Here is an 11,037-nt window from a genome sequence, read left to right on the forward strand (position 1 = left end):
TTTAATCACATTTTAGCTTTTTTACATTTTGCATAAATAGTCCTGATGTAACAAAGGATTTTTAAAACATACAAATATTCCATTTCATATTCCATTTCTCAGTCAAAATAAGGTCATAAAGGTGAATTGATGTTTTCATTTGGGCACAAAATGTTTTTTAGTTTTTTTTGTATTCTGTATTTCTATTTACTATTATTATTATACATTTTTATATATGTTTTAATTTATTGTGGTGGAAGTGGGTGGGGGGGAAATGTAAAATTTTGCATTTGTATGAAGCTTTTTGTTAATGCCTTGGAAAAGTTGATAAAAAAAGGTGTGAATAACAATTATAAAACAAATTAAGCAGGATAAAATAATATAAAGTGAAAAGTGATGTGACGTGTAGCCAAGTATGATGTCCCATACTCGGAATTTGTGCTCTTTATTTAACCCATCCAAGTGCACACACAGCAGTGAGTAGTGAACAAACACACTCACCCAGAGCAGTGGGCAGTAATTTTTGCTGGGGCGCCCAGGGAGCAGTGGGGGGTTCAGTGCCTTGCTCAAGGGTCTCACCTCAGTCGTGGTATTGAGGTTGGAGAGAGCGCTGGTCATTCACTCCCCCCACCTACAATCCCTGCTGGTACCGAGACTCGAACCCACAACTCTAACCATTAGGTCACAACTGCCCCTAATATTAATATTAATACAATTAGTAATATATATGTTTGTCAACTTATTTCATGTGCACTTGCACTTTGTTAAGGTTTGTTGTGTTAATATGTTTTTGTTATTTCTTTATGCATAAATTTATGTAAAGTTTTTGTGTACTGTTTACATTTTTATGTACAACATTATTTTCCTTTTAATTTCAACGAACTTATGATCTACTCAACTGATATATAATCATGAATAATTTACCTAAACAATAAATATAGTTTAAGAAAACAAATGTAATATTATAAAGCATTATAGCATATGTAATTTCTTGTATATTTCTTTTTCATTACTTTGTATACACTTACAGTATATATGAAATATTAAAATAAATGTAATATTTTAAAACATTATATATATATATATAATATATATATTTATACTGTATATAGTACAAGAAAAATTGTATGTATGTATGTGTGTGTGTATATATATACAGTATATATATATATATATATATAAAATTCCTTGTACTTTTGTATATTTCTTACTTCTTTTTCATTATACTTTGTATACACTTATATATGAAATATTTTTTTTGTTAAATAAATACATACCACCCATTTTCTCTTCAAGAGTCATACTACAGTGTACACATTATTCACCAGATTGTATCTTTATGCATCGCAGACCAAACATCTACTGTCAGGTCAACAAATGTGAACTCTCTCTAACTTTCAGAGAACAAATATGCATCTCATCACCAGGAGTCCCGTCCGCTCCTGTACCCCCACGAGCATCCACCAGCACCCATTTCAAATCAGCTAAGCGGCTTAGCCTGCCATAAAACGTGTCCTCTCAAGATAACAAAGACCTCGAATGAAAAGAGAAAAGCAAGGAAAGAAAACAATTAGCCGCTTGTGAGGCTGTGGGAGCCGCGCGGGGCCCGACAATGGCTTGGCTCTGGTGCCATATGGTGGCTGCTCTCTGGATCCAGCTCTGCCTAATTAGTGACCCCTGTGTGATTTACTGGTAATTAGAGGGCTGAAGTCAGTGATTTGTTTTTTTTCTTTTGATTTGTGTATCTATCTTATTAAAGTCTTAAGCAGTGCAAGGTCACACACAAATGCCAGACAGCAACACATGCCATCTTAAACCAGTTTCTCGCCCAATGGCGAGGGTCTTTTATTGATCGCACATAAGCCACAATCATGTGACCTTTTAATTGCAAAAACTTTGTTTTGACTGAACACAAAACAAGCCTTATCTTGAGTCGGTTGATGCGAACTCTTCTCTAATTGGTTTGTTTAAACTCAAACGATGAATAACCAGCAGACAGCATGTAGTCTGATGAGGAGATGATCTATGTGAACCAAGAATCCTCCTTAATACTCGGTTGGCATTAAATTGGTCTCTTAGTCCCCCTGACAGAGCCCTCTCTGTTGACCTAAACGAGTGTGTAAAAAGATTACGGCCCCTTGAGTAGGTTGGGGTCTTCTTGGGGAGCAGATGGAGCCATTTGAACTCTGAACTGGAGACTTAAATTCAGTTCTGTCGCTGAAAGGCCTTGAAACGTAGACCTGTGTGAACAAGAATCCAAGGCTTTTTTGGACCCCTGTGTAGTTTGTGATTTGCATATTGTCATATTTGGCGTAAGTTAGGTGTGTCCTTGAGTGTGTTTGGCAGGTGTGGGTGGTTTTTGATTACTGAGCGCAACTGTCTTGGAAGAGTTTCAGCTGAGTGAATTGGCGGGGTTGCCAAAATCCCAGATGTTTACTAGACAGTGCTGTTTTGGGAAGCACTTTATTTCACGGTCCAGAGGCCCATTTCAGAAACCAGGTTAAGTGAAAACTCTGAGTATGTTAACCCTGAAATGAGGGAAACTCTGGGTTTTCCATTTCAGAATGGAAGGTTTGTCAAACCCGAGAAAGCAGGGTAAGTCAATCCTTTTTCTGAAAGAGAGGTAACCCAGAGTTTCTTTCAGTCTCCTCCCCTTTTTAAAGCGTAAGCAATGTTTAAAATACCTCTCGCAATCATGCTACAAAAATGCTTTTTTTGAGTATTTTTGTCTTATTTCAAGTACAATTTTTTTTTCACCTCTGATATTATAACAGTGATTAAGAATTGAAGTTACGTATTGACTCGGAAGTATGCAGACATCTTTTTGTCGGGTGCTGTTGCCATGGTGAATCGTAATTTCGGAGCTCCATTGATCGTGGCTTTTTATAGTCATTGCGCATGTACTCAGAGTCAGCCTACTCAGAGTTGACTGAACTCAATTCGGGGGCCGGTTGCATAAAAGATTTAGACTATAGTCTTACAAGTTAGTCATCAAATTTTTTTCTTTAAAACTGGTCATATGTATTTAATTCTGTTACATAAAAGCGTAGATTAGTCTACGTTGAATCCAGAAATGAAGACTGATTACCACTTGGCTAACAGCTAGTTGGTCAGACTAGTTCTTAACACAGAAGCAGTTTATGCAACTAGCCCCAGCAGTTCTGAACCCGAAGACTCAGAGTTTCCCATCTCAGGGTAAGTCAGCGCAGAGTTCAAGTTTTAGCTCAGAGTTGGTTGAACCTCCTTATTGAAACGGGCCCCTGTTCTGCATGTACATACTATGTACTTATTATAGCAATTCCAATAACTGGGTAATAACTAGGTAGTTACCTTATTCTACAGTACTTTCTTGGGTAAGTACACTGTAGGTACACGTACGTAAGGGATAACGTACGGCTAGCTGTGCATTAAACGATTTTAATGAAGGCCAAGAACCACCCGACGCTGTTAATGATGTTTGCAGTGCAATATTTGACCGGAAGGGTAAAAAATTATGGTTATTTTCATCAGTGACGGCTCGTTAGCTCTAGCATTCTGCCCGCTTCAAATCAGACACGGAGATGAAATAGTGCGGTAAGACCACATTTATTTGAATGCCCCCTCACTTCTGAAATGATGGCTACGCCCCTGTGCATACCTGCCAGCCAATCAGAATCGAGTATTCAAACAGTCCATGGTATAAAATAAAGTGTAACCCTGTTTTGTGTGTGAAAGAATGTTTGATTATGGAATGGTTCGTAATAAAATGATTACCTGGTCCTCACGTGGTTTTCATTTCTTAAAGAAGAGATCTTATTTACATTACTGAGGGTAATATTAGTTCAGTGTTTTAGTACTAATTAGTTCTGTGCTAATTTGTGAATCTAGTCTCAACAGAAATGCTTTTGTTAGAGTGACTGAATTCACAATACAGCATTGACAGCACAGAAAAATTTATTAAAATAAATTAATTGAATAAAACAGAAAACTGATACATTTTTCTTCCACTTGTGTTCCTCATCGTCACCTGACAAAAGTAAAAATACTTTTCTTATTCTTCATGAATAGTGGATGTTACGTAGAATGTCAGTGAAATCACTAGATAAAATCTCCTGATATACATTAACAGACAAGAAAAAATATATATAGTCTTTTATTCAAAAAGAGAAAGAGAGATTAAAAATAATACCGGTAATAAACAAATGAATGAATAAAAAACAATAAACAAACAAACAAACCTGCAACCCTATATAGGACAAGTGATTTGGAAAAAAATAAATGCTCAACCCTATATAAGACAACCAAATTGCTTGTCTTATGTAGGGTTGTGAATTTTGTTTTATTTTCCAAATCACTTGTCCTATGTAAGGTCAATGGAAGAACAATGGAAGGGATACTTTTCTTTTTGCCTTTGACCTGCTGATCTAGAATGGCAGTGTTTACCTGACCTAAGCACCCACTTCATTGTGTTTATTTGTTTTCAGACAGTGTGTTGCATGAGAGAAAGAGGGCTGAAAACAGGAGTGTCACAACATGTGACAGCGAGTTTCCAGAACAAAAGCTCGGCTCATGACACGTTCCTGTGGATGTCATGTGTGAGTCACACACCTGAGCGAGTGTGCGCTTCACAGCCGCTCAAAGCCACGCCGGCATTAGCTGTGTTTATGTAACTAGCAGGTGGCAATAACGCAGAATTTTCCTAGTGGCTTTTTAGGACAAGACTTGCTCAGATGAGCAGAGCAGAGATTACCATAAAACAAAGAGATTAGATTGGCCTAAAAATAGCAGGAATATTATACACTATGACTGATAAGGTTTATCAGTAACCCTTTAAGTTCAACTTCAGATCATTTCAGGTCAAGGCTATTTACTAGGATGCTAGTTAAGCATGTTTGCTGTCCAAATGGTATTTCATAAGCATCTTTAGTGCTCAAGTTCTGTATCTACACAACCCATATGGAGATTGTATTTAAAAAAAATAAATAACAGATATATTTCGAACATATATTTACGATTTTGTTATTATTAAAAAATGCATAGACAGCATATATTTGAAATATATTTTGGCCAGATGAAGATGATGATGATTTAATTTTTAAAATATTTTTTAAATATTTTTTTATTTGCTTATTTATTTATTCTGTAATGAAAACCATTCTAGTTAGCCAAATAATGTAATGAAATAAAAATATACTAATAATTATTAATACAATAATATAAAATTGTAAAATAACTAATGATGATGATGATGATGATGATGATGATTTAATTTTTTTAAATATTTTTAGCTGTATTTTTTAATTTGTTTATTTATTTATTCTGTATTGAAAACCATTCTAGTTAGCCATAACCCAAAATATAACATTATTTTAAAAACGTAAAAAAGTATAATGTAATGAAATAAAAATATACTAATAATTATTAATAATACGATAATATAAAATTGTAAAATAACTAATGATGATGATGATTTAATTTTTAAAATATTTTTTAAATATTTTAGCGTATTTTTAAAATGTGATTATTTATTTTGTAATGAAAACCATTCTAGTTAGCCATAACCCAAAATATAACATTATTTTAAAAACATAAAAAGTATAATGTAATTAAATAAAAATATACTAATAATTACTAATAATACAATAATATAAAATAACTAAATTGAACTTGAATTGAACATTATTTTTATTTTTATTTTTATTTTTTTTATTGCATAGACAGCATATATTTCAAATATATTTTGGCCAGATGATGATGATGATGATGAATTAATTTTTATTTATTTATTTTGTTGTTGTTGTTGTTGTTGTATGGGAAAGCATTCTAGTTAGCCATAATTTAGACATGTAAAATTATGTTAAATATATATATAAAAAAATAAACTAATATAAAATAAAATATAAAAATTATACCAATAACTGCTACTAATCAAATAATTCATTTAAAATGATAACTAAAGCTAGAACTTTAAATGAGATATCAGGCAATATGCAACTACTGTCATTTCATTGTATTCAGTCACTTAAAAACATTAAACATAAAATTCTATTTATTTAGCTGTTAACATCCCTTAAATAACAAAAGACATAGACCGATCACATGGCGTTTCATTTTCACGGGTTTAGTATAGCAGAGCGGTCATGGGGCACATTTAAGGTGTTTAAACTGGCCACTGTAAAAACAAATCATTTGAAAACGATATATATATTTTAATATATATTTATGTAAATAAAAAGGCTAATTAAAACATTTTGGTATTGTAACTTTACCCACTCTGTTAAAATATTTGTAATGTTAATTTTAATGGAGAAAAATGTAAAAACAAACATTGAAAACCTGTTATCCTTCCATACACAGTAAAAAATGCACACAATAATGCTGAACATACAATATATTTGATATTTATATGATACATTTAACAGGGAAAAATATAGTAAAAATTGTAGAATTTCTTTTTTTTTTTTTTTATCAGTTATCAGAGTGTTTTATATTCATATGATGCATTTCAAAATACATTATGCTTACTTTTATGGAAAAACGTATTGTAGAAAACTGGGGAAATAGTTGTTTATTTCATTAGCAACTATGTACAATTTATTGTTTTATATTATATTTGCATGATGCATTTCACAATACATTATGCATACCTTTATAGAAAAAATTTATTTTTTTTGTTATCAGTTATGTACAATGGAGCGTTTTTTGATATGTTGAATTTTTTTTTGTCATTTGATGTTTATGAGGTTTGTAATCTAATGCAAGTTGTGATCATCTTATCAAATATGCACATTTGCATAGCATATCACTTAACTGATATAATATGCAAATGATAACATATCAGTATATGTAAAATATGTTATGAAATAGGCCTATAATTCAAATTTTATATATTTTATATTATAAAGGTGATTTAGACGCAACATGTATAATTAGTGGTCTCTATTGTTAAATATGAGATATTATATTGCCAAAAATCATTAATTTATTATTATTTTTTTTTGCATGAACATTCCATTCGCTACTATTTTTTTATTCTTTATTTAATGTATTCTATTTATGTATTTTGTAAGTTTGGTAGTTGCAGTTGCAAAGTATCCCAAGTTAAATCTAAACAAAACGATGAAACAATCGCTTACAGTATGTCTCATGAACGTGCCGTTCTGTGTGCGTTTCTCGGATGAGAACAGCAGTTTATGGAGAGTTCTGGAGGGAGAACGGCGTTTAGTGAAGAGTGAACACTCCGCGTGTGTCGCGCAGCGTTCCTGACCTAGATCTCTGACAGTAAACAAATGCCGCCGCTGCTGCCATCAGCAGAACGCAGCGCTGGGCGGATCACTGGCGGATTACCGGCCATCAGTGCTGCCTTGCTGCGACACGCCTCACTCATTCCGACACGAGCCGAAGCAGAAAATCAATAAAGACCTGTCATATTTAGATAAAGACTTCACGACAGACAGACAGACAGATAGACAGATAGACAGACAGATAGACAGACAGACAGATAGATAGACAGATAGACAGATAGATAGATAGATAGATAGATAGATAGATAGATAGATAGTATTTATATAGCACATTTTAAAATAGTATCGCTATTACTACGGTCATTTAATATACACAAATGGTATGTATTAAAATGTTATTAAGAATAAAAAATAAAATAGCAAAAATGCCACAAATATTTAAATAAATACAGATCAATTAATAAAAATCGGTTTACAATAGCATATAATATAATAGCTATACTCTAAAAAATGCTGGGTTGTTTCAACCCAACTTTGGGTCAAATATGGACTAACCCAGCTTCTGGGTTAAAAATTTTATGTAAAAATTTAACCCAACGGTTGGGTTAGTCCATATTTGACCCAAGGTTGGGTTGAAACAACCCAGCATTTTTTTAGAGTGTATAATGTGTAAATATATTTAAATATTATTGTAAAAATATTGTTGAAAACACCTAAAAAATACATGACAATTGACTATTGGTTGGTGAAGCATAAAATCAATAAAGGTGTGTCATAAAGACTTCAAAATAAATAAATAAATACTATGCTGGAACCATGGGAAATGAAGTAAGAAAACTATTTAAATAGCACATTTTTACCATAGGTATACCACGGTCCTTTAATATACCATCATACTGATTGATTACCATATTCATGTACCATGGTATTTGCATGATACTCAAGCAATGTCAAGCAATTTAATGATACTTATATTGTAAATCCAAAAAAATATATTATTATAAATATAAAATCATAACTGTACAAAAAAAATTTATACAGATATAAACACAGAGAGAGAGAGAGAAATATTTTAATATTGTGTAAATTTGAAAAAGAATTGTTATTGTAAAATAAATGTTAAATATGAGATTATACTGCCTTTCAAAAATGCACACAAAATAATTAATTTGCTACTATTTGTTTCATTTATTCTTTATTTAATGTATTCTATTTATGCATTTTGAAAGTTTGGTAGTTGCCGTTGCAAAGGTGAAGCATAAAATCAATAGAGATGTATCATATAGAGAAAGACTTTAAAATAAATAAATAAATAAATAAAAACTGTTTTAAATGTATTTGATGCATTACCATATACCACAGTCCTTTAATATATACCACCATACTGATTGAAATGTTGTCAAATATTGTAGAAAATACATGACAATTGACTGTTATCTATTATAATAAACAATATAATCAATTAATTAATAAGTAATACATTTATTTAAGCATTGTAGTGTTGATTATTTATAGATTAGTGTTTTTTTTATTTGAAGGCTGCATGGGGAATGTACATATACAGCGGTGAGCAGTGAGAGTGAGAGGCACCTGTGCAGCAGAACTAGTCCGCGTGTTTTCTGCAGCTGAACCGAATGTCCTTGAAGCTATATTGACAGAAGTTCACATCTCCGTGCATCACATAAGGCGCTTTGCCTATAATCTCTCTGAATGTCAGCTCTTGTCAAAGAGTGCGGCTAACTTTTACAGTGTGCATGAACATGTGCCTCAGTAAATACAACACAGCGACTTCATCATGAGAGACTTTAGCGAACATATCCGTTTTACTTCTGTCTAGCTATCATTAATGTCTGATCATGCTTTCACTACAGTATAGTGTTTATTCTCACAGTGCTGTGTAGGGATACAGTCACAGTGCTCGACCGACATTCAAAGCAGTGGTTTTTTTTTTATTTCTTTACTTTTTATATGTTTCCAGATGATTTGCGGACCTCACAAAAACAAGGTCACATTTAAAACAACAACAACAACAACAACAACAACAACAACAACCTACATTTAACAAAGAAATTAAAGCCACATTTTGGTATTTATTTATTTACTAATTCATTTATTTATTTGCATTATGCTATTATTTTCATGCCAGTTAAGCTGATATCCCCCAAAACTCTCATTACCTTGTTTGTTTGTTTTTGTAATTATCAATAATCTCACTGATGATTCTAATTAGATTCTAGGAATATGTATTTGATTTACTGTATTAGAATGTTTACTATTACTGTAATTTATAATGCAATAAAGGCAGAATAAATGAAAGGCAATAAACTAATATTATAATATTTACAATTACAGTACAATTTCAGCATTATATATATTATCACATTATATTAATAGCAAAGCTTTACAGCATTACAGTAATGAAAATGGCAAAGGATGTGCTTAATCTCCCTTAAAATAATAAAACTGCAACAATAATAAAATGCAAAAAAAAACAAACTTAATCAATATAAAAATAGGAACAATTTTCCTTAAATAACATTTCTTGAAAATAAGACAAAATATAGTTTAAATCAAATCACATTTCTTATCAATTGAAACCTGGACCTGCTATGCCTCCTATGAACTTTTCTACTGAAAACACGCACAATTCTTAGTATAGTGCAGCTTTCTGTCTTAAATCAAAGCTGAGCACCGGTGAAGTCGTTGCCTTGATAAACTACACACAGATCACTGAGCAAAGCAAATTAGACAGAGACGGGATTATCACCGGAGGATACGGATGTGAGTCTTCAACAAAACAAACTGTGCAAACAATGAAGGGACAACAATTAGAAAATAAGACAAAATATAGTTTAAACCAAATCACATTTCTTATCGATTGAAACCTGGACCTGCTATGCCTCCTATGAACTTTTCTACTGAAAACACGTACAATTCTTAGTATAGTGCAGCTTTCTGTCTTAAATCAAAGCTGAGCACCGGTGAAGTCGTTGCCTTGATAAACTACACACAGATCACTGAGCAAAGCAAATTAGACAGAGACGGGATTATCACCGGAGGATACGGATGTGAGTCTTCAACAAAACAAACTGTGCAAACAATGAAGGGACAACAATTACAGATCCTACAGCTCCCACTGTCATTTACTGTATTTCAGTTTATAAAAACAAATCTAACACACTTTTTGCATCATACTTATACATACGTTTTAGTACAGTTAGAGAGTGAAGCAATGCAGCTGTCCTTCTTACAATACGGCTTATGGCATACAGTTGCCTATAATAGGCTATAATCATGAAATAAATAACTAATAAGCTCCAAAATCTAATTAGGGCCATTTACCATATTCAGAAAAGGCTCTAATGCCTGTCATGGTGGACGGAAGCCAGCGATTTATAAATCTATGACTCATCGAGATTAATCTTTGTGTTTGGGATTGAACACATTGATGGACGCAAGCGCCATATGCTGCCCGCGCTCACGTACAACTGTTATGAGTGGGCTACTGAGCACAAAACAACACGCCTCGTTTTAGCACTAATTAACTAATAAGATTAATAAACTAGATTTCCGAATATTCATTAACCGACGGAGAAACGGCAAGTCGCTTGCCAATTGAGGAAGATTTGGCGGGAAATCTCTTCGACTGCACATTACATGTCAGCATATAGTCTCTTGCTGACAATATATTAATAATATGCAATTTTGTAGGATGACATTTTATCATCACTTCTATATTTGCGAAATATATGAGGCATTTCTATAAAAAAAATTAAAATGAAAAAAAAACTAATTCCAGGTCTTACAAAAACACGCACACGCACACAAACACAAA

Source organism: Sinocyclocheilus anshuiensis, unplaced genomic scaffold, assembly GCF_001515605.1.
Source record: "Sinocyclocheilus anshuiensis isolate Anshui unplaced genomic scaffold, SAMN03320099.WGS_v1.1 scaffold807, whole genome shotgun sequence".
Taxonomy (NCBI): Eukaryota; Metazoa; Chordata; class Actinopteri; order Cypriniformes; family Cyprinidae; genus Sinocyclocheilus; species Sinocyclocheilus anshuiensis.